At 33.5% G+C, this 9,732-nt stretch overlaps 1 pseudogene across 1 annotated transcript in view; it reads right to left on the bottom strand.

Annotated features, from left to right (window-relative positions):
- Positions 1–2,050: 2,050 nt before the first annotated feature.
- LOC143247172 (sodium-dependent dopamine transporter-like) overlaps positions 2,051–9,732 on the bottom strand; it is a 94,981-nt pseudogene continuing 87,299 nt past the window's right edge. Inside the window, exon 16 of the transcript XR_013026419.1 lies at positions 2,051–4,040. The product of XR_013026419.1 is annotated as a sodium-dependent dopamine transporter-like (transcript). The remainder of the gene's footprint in view (positions 4,041–9,732) is intronic.

The raw sequence follows: 9,732 nt of genomic DNA, 5'->3' as shown, positions 1-9,732 counted from the left end.
TATTCTGACCTCTGATCATCTATCCGAAGTCTTTCTAGTCCATTCTTTCCTCTATATAGACATTTTCATACAAGTCTATATTTCTCATTAGTTACCAAATGTTTCATTGTCCAGTTGCATGATTTGATGTACCTTTCTGTAATTTTAAAGACAGAAAATTTACTCAGATGACATAAAATGTTATATATTAAAATTATCCTCGATACTATTTGAAATAATGTTTTAAATTTTCATTAAAAGTATACCTGTTTTATCTTTAACCTCCATTTTTAAGGTTAACAAGTTTTCATTTAATAAATGTCCCATGTTTTATAAAATTACATCAATTTTTAAACACTATCTTATATTTTAATAAAATCGTTTCTCATTTTCTTTCATTGTGCTTCTTTCACTACACATGTGATGACAAAACATTTGATTTTGTTCTGTGTTCGGATACATATTAATGATGCGTGAACAGGAAATTATTGTTAGTAACGGTGGGCAAGATGTATTTCATGGAACAACTCATTTCTGTCTTTAACATATTTTAGATTGTTGGTTTTTGTCATATAGGACAGCTGCAAAGTGTTCTAGAAGTTGAAATTGGTAATGTTCGTCTTCTAAATAAAATACATATTTAATGTCATATAGTTGAAGGCCTGAGTTACCTCAGAATATGAAATACAGGCCTTCAATGATGAGTTATACTCTTTTCCAAGGGTAGCTGACTTCGCACCACAACCTGTTAAACTATGAGAGACGACTAAGTCAGAGATTTCGGTCTGCCAAAGGTACACCAGATGACAGTAGCATGAACATGGTTAAAGCTCTTGTCTGTAGCAAAGGTCACCTAAATGTTCACAGCTATATTAAAAGTGTGGAGGTCATATAACTTTCGAGTATAGATCATAAGGACATTGATATCCACAGTGACAACAAAGCAGGACCTAGATACAATTTTTTCCAAGGCATCCTTCAGGTGATACGGTAATCATTTATCTGCTTTTGTCTTATTAACTGATTTTCTATCTACTTTTTATAAGATATTATTGTTGCTAACGGCTAAAAATGTGACAGATTACAGAGATCAGTTATAACTCCCTTTATGGAATCAAATGTCATAACAGAAGGGGGAAAAGTACTAAAAAATAGAAAGTGTAATTATAACTGGTAGGTAACTGGTAAACATTTGTGTTTTCTGCCTTGTTTTATATGGTTTTGAACATAATAAATATAATGAATATTATCTTACGGCCATAAATGTCTATCACTTTGAATATATCATTTTCTGGGTAATTTGTATAACACCACACAAATACATTCAATACAGAATTGTGCTGTGTACTAAACTAGAGAATTTTTCTTGATATATAGAGAGATAAAAGCACAATTTTTTGTCAAAGTCAATGTGTTTACATTAGTAACAAAAACATGGTTCTCCCGATCTTTAAATTTGAATAATAATTTAAATAGTGTAAAATGAGTAATACATGCATCAATATTCAGTGATTGATTGGATCGTAGCAAAAATGAATATTCTAAAGCTTAAGAGAGAAAAGTCCTCACTTGTTATACTATTTTTCTTTCTTTATCTTAGAGAGAAATTTGACTTAGGATTCAAGGGAATCCTACTGGGATTATTCCTGGGATTGAAGAATTATTGTACAGAGATAAATTAAGATCTGTTACTTTGTTTTAGTTTAAGAAAAGAAAGATAAGACATATTGTTGTTGAAATTTGTAAGATTACTGGCGGGATCAATAAACTAAAGGTTTAATTTCTTTCTATCATAATCTGAAGATAATAGGAAGGAAATTACAAGTTTAAATACAGGCTTGACTTCAATAAAGACAGTTCTAATTATTGAACAAGGATAACTATTTATGGAATGACCTACTTGGGCAGTAGTGAAGAGAGAACATTTTCAGTAATATAATGAGAATCGATTATTTCGTGAAAAGTAAAGAATGGACCTTAACGTTATGGTTCTTAAGGGGGATTATGTAAGGTTCATTTTTGTCTGAAGGTTATATTATGCTACCTGATAATAAAATAACAAAGTATAAAGTACGATTTATAACTATTTTTATTGTTGGTACGATACATGAAATAGATTTCTGTCAACTGACGATTATTCCATCGCCTGGATAAAACATGAAAACATCAAGATTAAACTACTGAGTGATTCGTACATGGATTACAAGCCTTTAAAACACCATCTATAGGATTTAAATAAGTTCATTCAGAGAGCTAATACACACTTTAACCTTGAAACTCAATATCATTACATTATACATACAATAAAGACTTATTTAAAAAATGAGCTATTAGAGATACACGAAGCGAGAAAGTCATATCGAAGTAATACATTTAAATACATGTTCAGACTTGTTATATAAATATATTATAAACATCAAATATGGTAACGTTTTATACTTCTTTGTTAAACAAGCTGTGATTAAATTATTAAGAATAGTAACAGCCCTCATCAAGAATAGCTGTTTTTCTATTCAGTGTTTATCTGGGTATTCTAATTCCAATGTTAGATTTCATAACAAATAGTCATCGTTCTGATTAGTTTTGATTTGGGTAGGATTTATTCTGTACAACAAAAAGTCATGCACTGTTTTGGAGTGAAAATCTGGGCTAAATTTACACAAGAAAAATGTAGCCATCTAAATTAAACACACGAGTGTATATATATATATATATAGCAAGTTTAAGCCATTTCTGAAAACAGCGTTTGAATTTGAGAAAAACTGGATTATACAGTGTCAAACAATGTTTAAACTATTTTAAACAGGAATAATGTTGAAGTGTTTGGGATACAAGTGGTTGATATTTAGTGATTTGAGTTAAAAAAGTGGTTATATAACCTGAAAAACCACACAGAGGAATAGAGTTGGAATCGTAACACTAGCAGTTTGATGTTATTGTTCTATGTAAAAACCTGGTTATGTTTGGTTTGAAAACGTTTGATTATAGAACCATGACCAGAAATAAAGTCGAAGTCATTTCTTAAGCTTCAATTACAGTTCTAACGAAGTTTTTAATATAATTGTGGAAAACATCAACATAACCAGAGTTACTACTGCTTATATTACATTATATTTACCTAAAGCATGAAAATGAATGGTTTTATAAACTTGTTGAATGGCTTTAGAGTTTAATTATTAATGCATAAATCCAAGAGAAATAAACAGCTAAGCTTACTTTAGCATTTTACTTTACATGTCAATATCTCCAACAAGCACTTAGAAGTACTGGTTTCTAGTTAAGAATACATACTGATATTTAGTACAGTAAATTGTGCTATTCTACTACATTGGAATTCCCAATACTTCTTGGGGAATTATCGGTTATTACATCTATTACAACATCTGTTACATCACAAACCATGCTTTATCTTTGTTCTGGTGAAGCGTCCAGAGAACAGGAAACCAGACAACAAGCATGGAGAGAGAAGGAAACGTCCAGTAATTTTAGAGTTATTTACTTCAACATTCTATACTGTATATAGAAATAGGATGCAAACCTCTTAAAATTAACTTGACAAAATGGTCTAGTTTTTACCTGAACAAAAATGAAATAAGTCAAACTCACTCTAAACATAACAAATATTGGATCTTTCAAAATTCCAGTTCTTTGACTTATTCGTTATTAGCTGCTCATCAAGTAGATGTCATTTGTTAAAATATTCTGTACCGTCTTATTTTATTCGCTGTTTACTAAAACTAGTGTATTCTATTCCTCCTTTGATAAACTAATAACCAAATATCCTGGTGAAAGTCAAGTCACGACCAAATTGTCTTATTTTGTAATCTATAAAATAAGTTTGTTTTGCTTTTTTTTTTACAACTGAGTAACTTTTACTGGTATTTTCATCAATATATAACAGTAAAGTTAATATAAATAATCACAAAACACTAACTTAGACTGTTGGTCGCTTAAATCAGAAGAAAATAATAATGTCTTCTACACCCACCAGATAGAGCTTTGGTAAGTGAAATACGCTACGCCACTATTCTTAGCAGCTATACATACACCCAGTGGCTCATCTGTAAAAGAAAAATCCTGTGTTAATATACTTTAAATGCATGCCACGTTACTATTTTGTTAACGAAATAATGAGTTTAGAATGTTATATACATCGGAAAGTATCAACATTTACAGTTCAGCTCTAAGCTTTGTTTATTATGGGATGATGGCCTAGTCTAATAATTCGGTTTTTTTGTGTGTGAATAGTAATTTGGTACTTATGTATAGTTATATCTTTAAATCGCTAGAGAACGCCACCATAGCTTATGACTGCTCATCAACATTACATTACGATTGTTTGTTTGTTTTTGAATTTCGCACAAAGCTACTCGAGGGCTATCTGTGCTAGCCGTCCCTAATTTAGCAGTGTAAGACTAGAGGGAAGGCAACTAGTCATCACCACCCCCGGCCAACTCTTGGGCTTCTCTTTTACCAACGAATAGTGGGATTGACCGTCACTTTATAATGTCCCCACGGCTGAAAGGGCAAGCATGTTTGGCGCGATGGGGATGCGAACCCGCGACCCTCAGATTACGAGTCGCACGCCTTGACACGCTTGGCCATGCCGGGCCCATACATTACGATTTATTTTCGCAAATGGAATAAGATTTGTGCACTTTCTAAGCTTCTAAATTGGTAATGTCTTGTCCATTTAAACCATGTGTCACGCAAAATCCCCTTTCCTAAAATTACCACAACATTTTGATGGAGTATAGTAAGGAAGATGAATTTTTAATATTATCTTCCAACGCTACATTCACGTCTGACATCACGAATTTGTTTAAAATTACATTTTTATGAAACCTTCTGGATGACTGTAAAAATCTTCGGTTTATTCTTCGCTTATATTTCACTTATTCTTTCACCATTTTATTCAATCGTTTTAGTAACTGTGTTTGAAAATTAGTGTGCAATACATATTTGTTGGATAAAACTGGAACTTTTACAATGTCTGTTGGTCAACAACTTGTCGTTTTTAGTAACTAACAATGTTTGAAAATTAGTGTAAGCAATACATATTTGTTGGATAAAACTGGAACTTGAAACAATTAAACGAAAGGACACAAATGTCTGTTGGTCAGGTCTAGCTCAACTTGTCTTCAATATGTATATGTACTACAGTTTTCTTCAAATAAAAACTTACTTCTCAGATGGAATCCAAATAAAATATATCAATATTCTTAAAGTGATAATCACTTGCAGAATATTCTTTTGTTTTAGTTTCTTTTCATGCAGATATATAGAACGGAGTAAAATATTTCAATATATGAATATGTTTAAGTGTAATGAAGGAAAAAGACGCTGATGTAGTTTATGTTGGAATAATATGCATAGTTGTAAATATCACTCTGAAAAAATGTTCGTAAATAAGGATACCAGATTAGGTACGTAAACTGGCAAAGAACTTTGGGTTTATAGAAAAGTTACTTTTGTTTACCTAGATCGAAATAGGTTCAAACTACTGATATATTCTTAAGAAATATCAGCCAACTTTCTGACCGGATATGCCATCCATTTTCAATATGTATTCTTTTATTACTTTGTTAAATTATAGAGCTCCCCTTCCTTAGTGGCACAGCCGTATGTCTGCGGACTCACAGCGCAAGAAACTGGGTTTCGATACAAGTGGTGGGTTGAACACAGATAGCCCATTGCGTAGTTTCGTGCTTAATTCCAAAACAACGACAACAACAACGAAAAACAAATTTATTATAGATACAGCAAGACTAAAGAACGATCGGTTGGTGACGAAATCACATATTGGAACCAGCTCTTGCATTATGAAAACTATAATGTACGTGTTTGGTGAGAATGCATAATTGGAGTCCTCCTGTGACACAGGGGTACGTCTACGGACTAACAACGCTAGAATCCGGGTTTCGATACACGTGATGGGTACAGCACAATTAGTTCTTGGTGTAGCTTAACTACAAACAAACATAACTGGATGATTGTATACAGCTTTTTACTCTTGTGAATGTTCTTATTTCAACCTTCGGAAAAGGTCCAAGTTGCTAACCTATGAAAACATCATGTCTTGGCTCAATGCATATCGGCAATAGTATATGTACTATATTAAGTATCATAAAAGCACTATCCAAAAGCCGTGCCTTCATATCTGAGTGTGTTTAATCGTGAAGATATATATATATATATACACACACACACACAAAAGATCAGTGTGGTTCGAGCTAGGTAAGTAATTTTAAATAATCACCCGAAAAGACGTAAATCGCCATCAGCTGGTAATACTTTATTTGTTGTGCTTGACAAGATACACAACAAGATAACTATAAACTCAGAGTTATTTACATGTGATATGTTTGAAGGTCATGTGACGGTAACTAAAACAAGACAGTATCAATTACGAACATATAATCTTTGGTAGATAAAGGGCATGGGTATAAATTTTTTTGTCCACATAAGTACAATTATGAACAGTGTACGCTTCGTCAACAAACACGCCATTAAAAACAACAACAACAAATGACGAAGGTGAAGGCTACATACGTCTTATGGTTACGAGAGAGAAAGTAGTCTTATCTAGTGTAGAAACAATACAGTACAGTGTGTGGAAGTGACCCACAGTTTAAATCATTCTGTAAATAAGTTGTATGGACTGTTTCAAGATCCAGGAAGCATATCACACAGTTAAACAACTTTTGAAATACTAGGTTTATATGTTACACCTTCTACGTTGCTGCTATATAACGAGAAGAACTGAATATTGGCCAATAACACTTTTCTTTCACTTCATCTATCAATTGTGTAGGTTTTCCTCATAGTGAATACAGAGCACATTCACATTAACAGTATGTATCAGTTGTTACTGTGGTTGAAGTTTTAACTGATCACTGATCACATAATTTCTGGACATCTTATAAACACTCAACACCAACGGTATTTATCAGTTTGTTACTGTAGCTTAAGTTTATAATTGGTCACATAATTCCAGACACCTTTTAAAACTCAACATCAACAATATGTAACAGTTATATATATATACACCCTTATGCAAATTAATTGAAACAAGACGGAAAATTACGCTTTTTTCAATTTTTTGCGTTTTATTTCTGAGAATCTAAAAATTACTCACAAATTAATGCATGATATGACCGCCTTTATTTTTCAGAAGATCATTAATCCGCTTCAACATCGAGTCCATGAGTTGACTGCAATCTTTACTAATTTTTGGATCGCGGTACCACACCTCAATTATGATCTCAATTAGCTTATCTTTCGCAGTACAGTACTTTCCTCGAAGTCTTTCTTTACAAATCGCCCAAAAATTTTCAATAGGATTTAAGTCCGGAAGAGTTTTCAGGCCAGTCCAGCACCTTTATTCGCGTTGTAGTCATAAAATTCTTCATAAGTTTCGATGTGTGGCACAGAGCCAGACCTTGCTGAAAAATGTCAGATCCATCTGAAAATCTCTTTTTCAATTCTGGAACGACTCTTCTCTGCAAAACTTCGATGTACTGTGGTCCTCGCATCATACCTTCTACGATATGTAAGCTTCCGACGCCATAGTAGCTGAAAAAGCCACAAAACATCTTTTTCAAGGGATATTTTATGAACTAACTGATGTGAGATTCTCGAAGTTTCTCACCTGGAGATCTGCGAACATGCAGACTTCTTTGACCCTGTACAAAGAAATGAGTCTCGTCACTGAATAACACCTTCCACCATTGTTCTTGCGTCCAGTTCTTGTATTTCAGACCCCATTGATACCGTTTCTTCTTCGTTGAATTGGTAAGAAGTTGTTTTTTTTACTGGTCTCCTTGCCCTTTTAACGCAGTTTCAAATGACGTAATATTTTTCAATATTTCGTCATATATCCCAAAAATAGGTCGACCGTGCTGGCAAAATACAGCTAATGACACCGTCTGTGTGAAAAAATGACTATTAAAGGAAATAGCGGGTCCAGCGAGCCTACACCGGCCGCCATGCTGAAAATATTGTAAAATGACCATTTGTTTCAATTAATTTGCACAAGGGTGTAGCATTATATGTATATCATATATATATATATATATATATACACGTAAGAATGCTAAAACACCCTTTAACGGGAAAATGGTGGAAGTCCCACAATCCCCCCAAAAAAAAAACGTTTATAAGATTAAAATATGAAACAAAGAAAGGAATGGTTTCTTTTACACAAAAACGAAACTTACAATAACTATAATGCTAGGCAAACAGTGATACCCTTACACAGGAAATATATACATTTTGACAATTACCATCAAATTATCGCAAAATCTGCTTATAGTCCAAAACAAATATAACGGAAATATTTACAAAATTACAGTTTCTGCACCACTAGACTTCTCACATGTGACCTTAGAACGTATGAAAATACATTTGTTGGTGCTGCTGTTCGTTTATCAAAAGCTATATATTGCAATATTTGGTTTCTGCCTACCGAGGGAAATCTAACCTCGGATTGTGTCGTTCTGAAATCGGAAAATTTCTGTCGACCAATCGAGGGAATACAATGAAATAAATAAAGACGTCCGTCAAATCTTGAGCATAATAATGCAGAATTTAAACTGGCTACATACAGTGCTTTATTACATTTATAGATTTATGTTGGAGGAACGTCAGAATCTAACAAATAGAAAGAACCATTAGAAATGTTAGTAAAATTCCAAGCCACGAACTAACAAATAGAAAGAACCATTATAAATGTTAGTAAAATTCCAAGCCACGAATATAGTGTAAATAAATAACGCATTTTCTTTCATACCTTTCCTTGCATGTACTTACTATATATATTTGCAAAACCCAACCTTTATTACTTCTAAACCAAATAAAACTTTAAGTACACTAAGTTTACTCTCGGTATGATGCATAAGAAATTTTCACTGAGTTTCGTTTTCCTGAATAATGTTTCATTTTTCAATTCATTAATATTTCATGGCCAATGAACATAAAAAAAATATGCAATTTGCGTTGTCAGACTCAACCACTTATTTGAGAAGAGCTTCGAAAGATGAAAATAAGAAAAGGGAAAATAAAAATAAAACATTTTAGCATTTAACAGGGAAAATATGAAAACTATAAAATTATCCAAGATACTAGCTGGTCAAAAGTTCAAGACCATACCAAAAAAAGTCCTAAACAGGGTAGGAAATGCCCAACAAGAGGTCTCAGTAGTGAGTTGCACGGCCGTCATTGCGAATAACTTCAAACATTCGCTTTGGCATGGTCGATATAAGCGTTTGCAGAAGGCTGGCTGGAATGTTATTCCAAGTGGTAAAGATGGCATCACGAAGATCATGCACTGTTTGGAATTGACATCCATTTTATAGACTTCCCTAGCCATCCACCCCCAAACATTCTCAATGGGGTTAAGTTTGGGCGAACACGCTGGATGGTCCAAAAGAGTCACGTTATTCGCCATGAATAAGTCCTTTGTCCTGCGGGTATTGTGGATTGCAGCGTTGTCCTGCTGAAATATCCAGTCATTTCCACACAAGCGAGGGCTTTCGGTCAATAAGGATGCTCTCTTCAACATGCCAATGTAGCCAGCTGCTGTTTGACGCCCCTGTATAATCTGAAGCTCCATTGTTCCATGGAAGGATAAAGCACTCTAGATCATGATGGAACCTCCTCCACTGTGTCATGTAGAAAATGTCTCCGGTGGGATATCCTTATCGTTCCAGTAGCGTTGGAAGCCATCTGGACCATTCAGGTTAAATTTTTTTT

This window comes from Tachypleus tridentatus, chromosome 3 (genome assembly GCF_004210375.1).
Source record: "Tachypleus tridentatus isolate NWPU-2018 chromosome 3, ASM421037v1, whole genome shotgun sequence".
In the NCBI taxonomy this organism is placed as follows: Eukaryota; Metazoa; Arthropoda; class Merostomata; order Xiphosura; family Limulidae; genus Tachypleus; species Tachypleus tridentatus.
The sequence above is the reverse complement of the archived record's forward strand: the minus strand, read 5'-3'. Positions and strand labels throughout refer to the sequence as shown.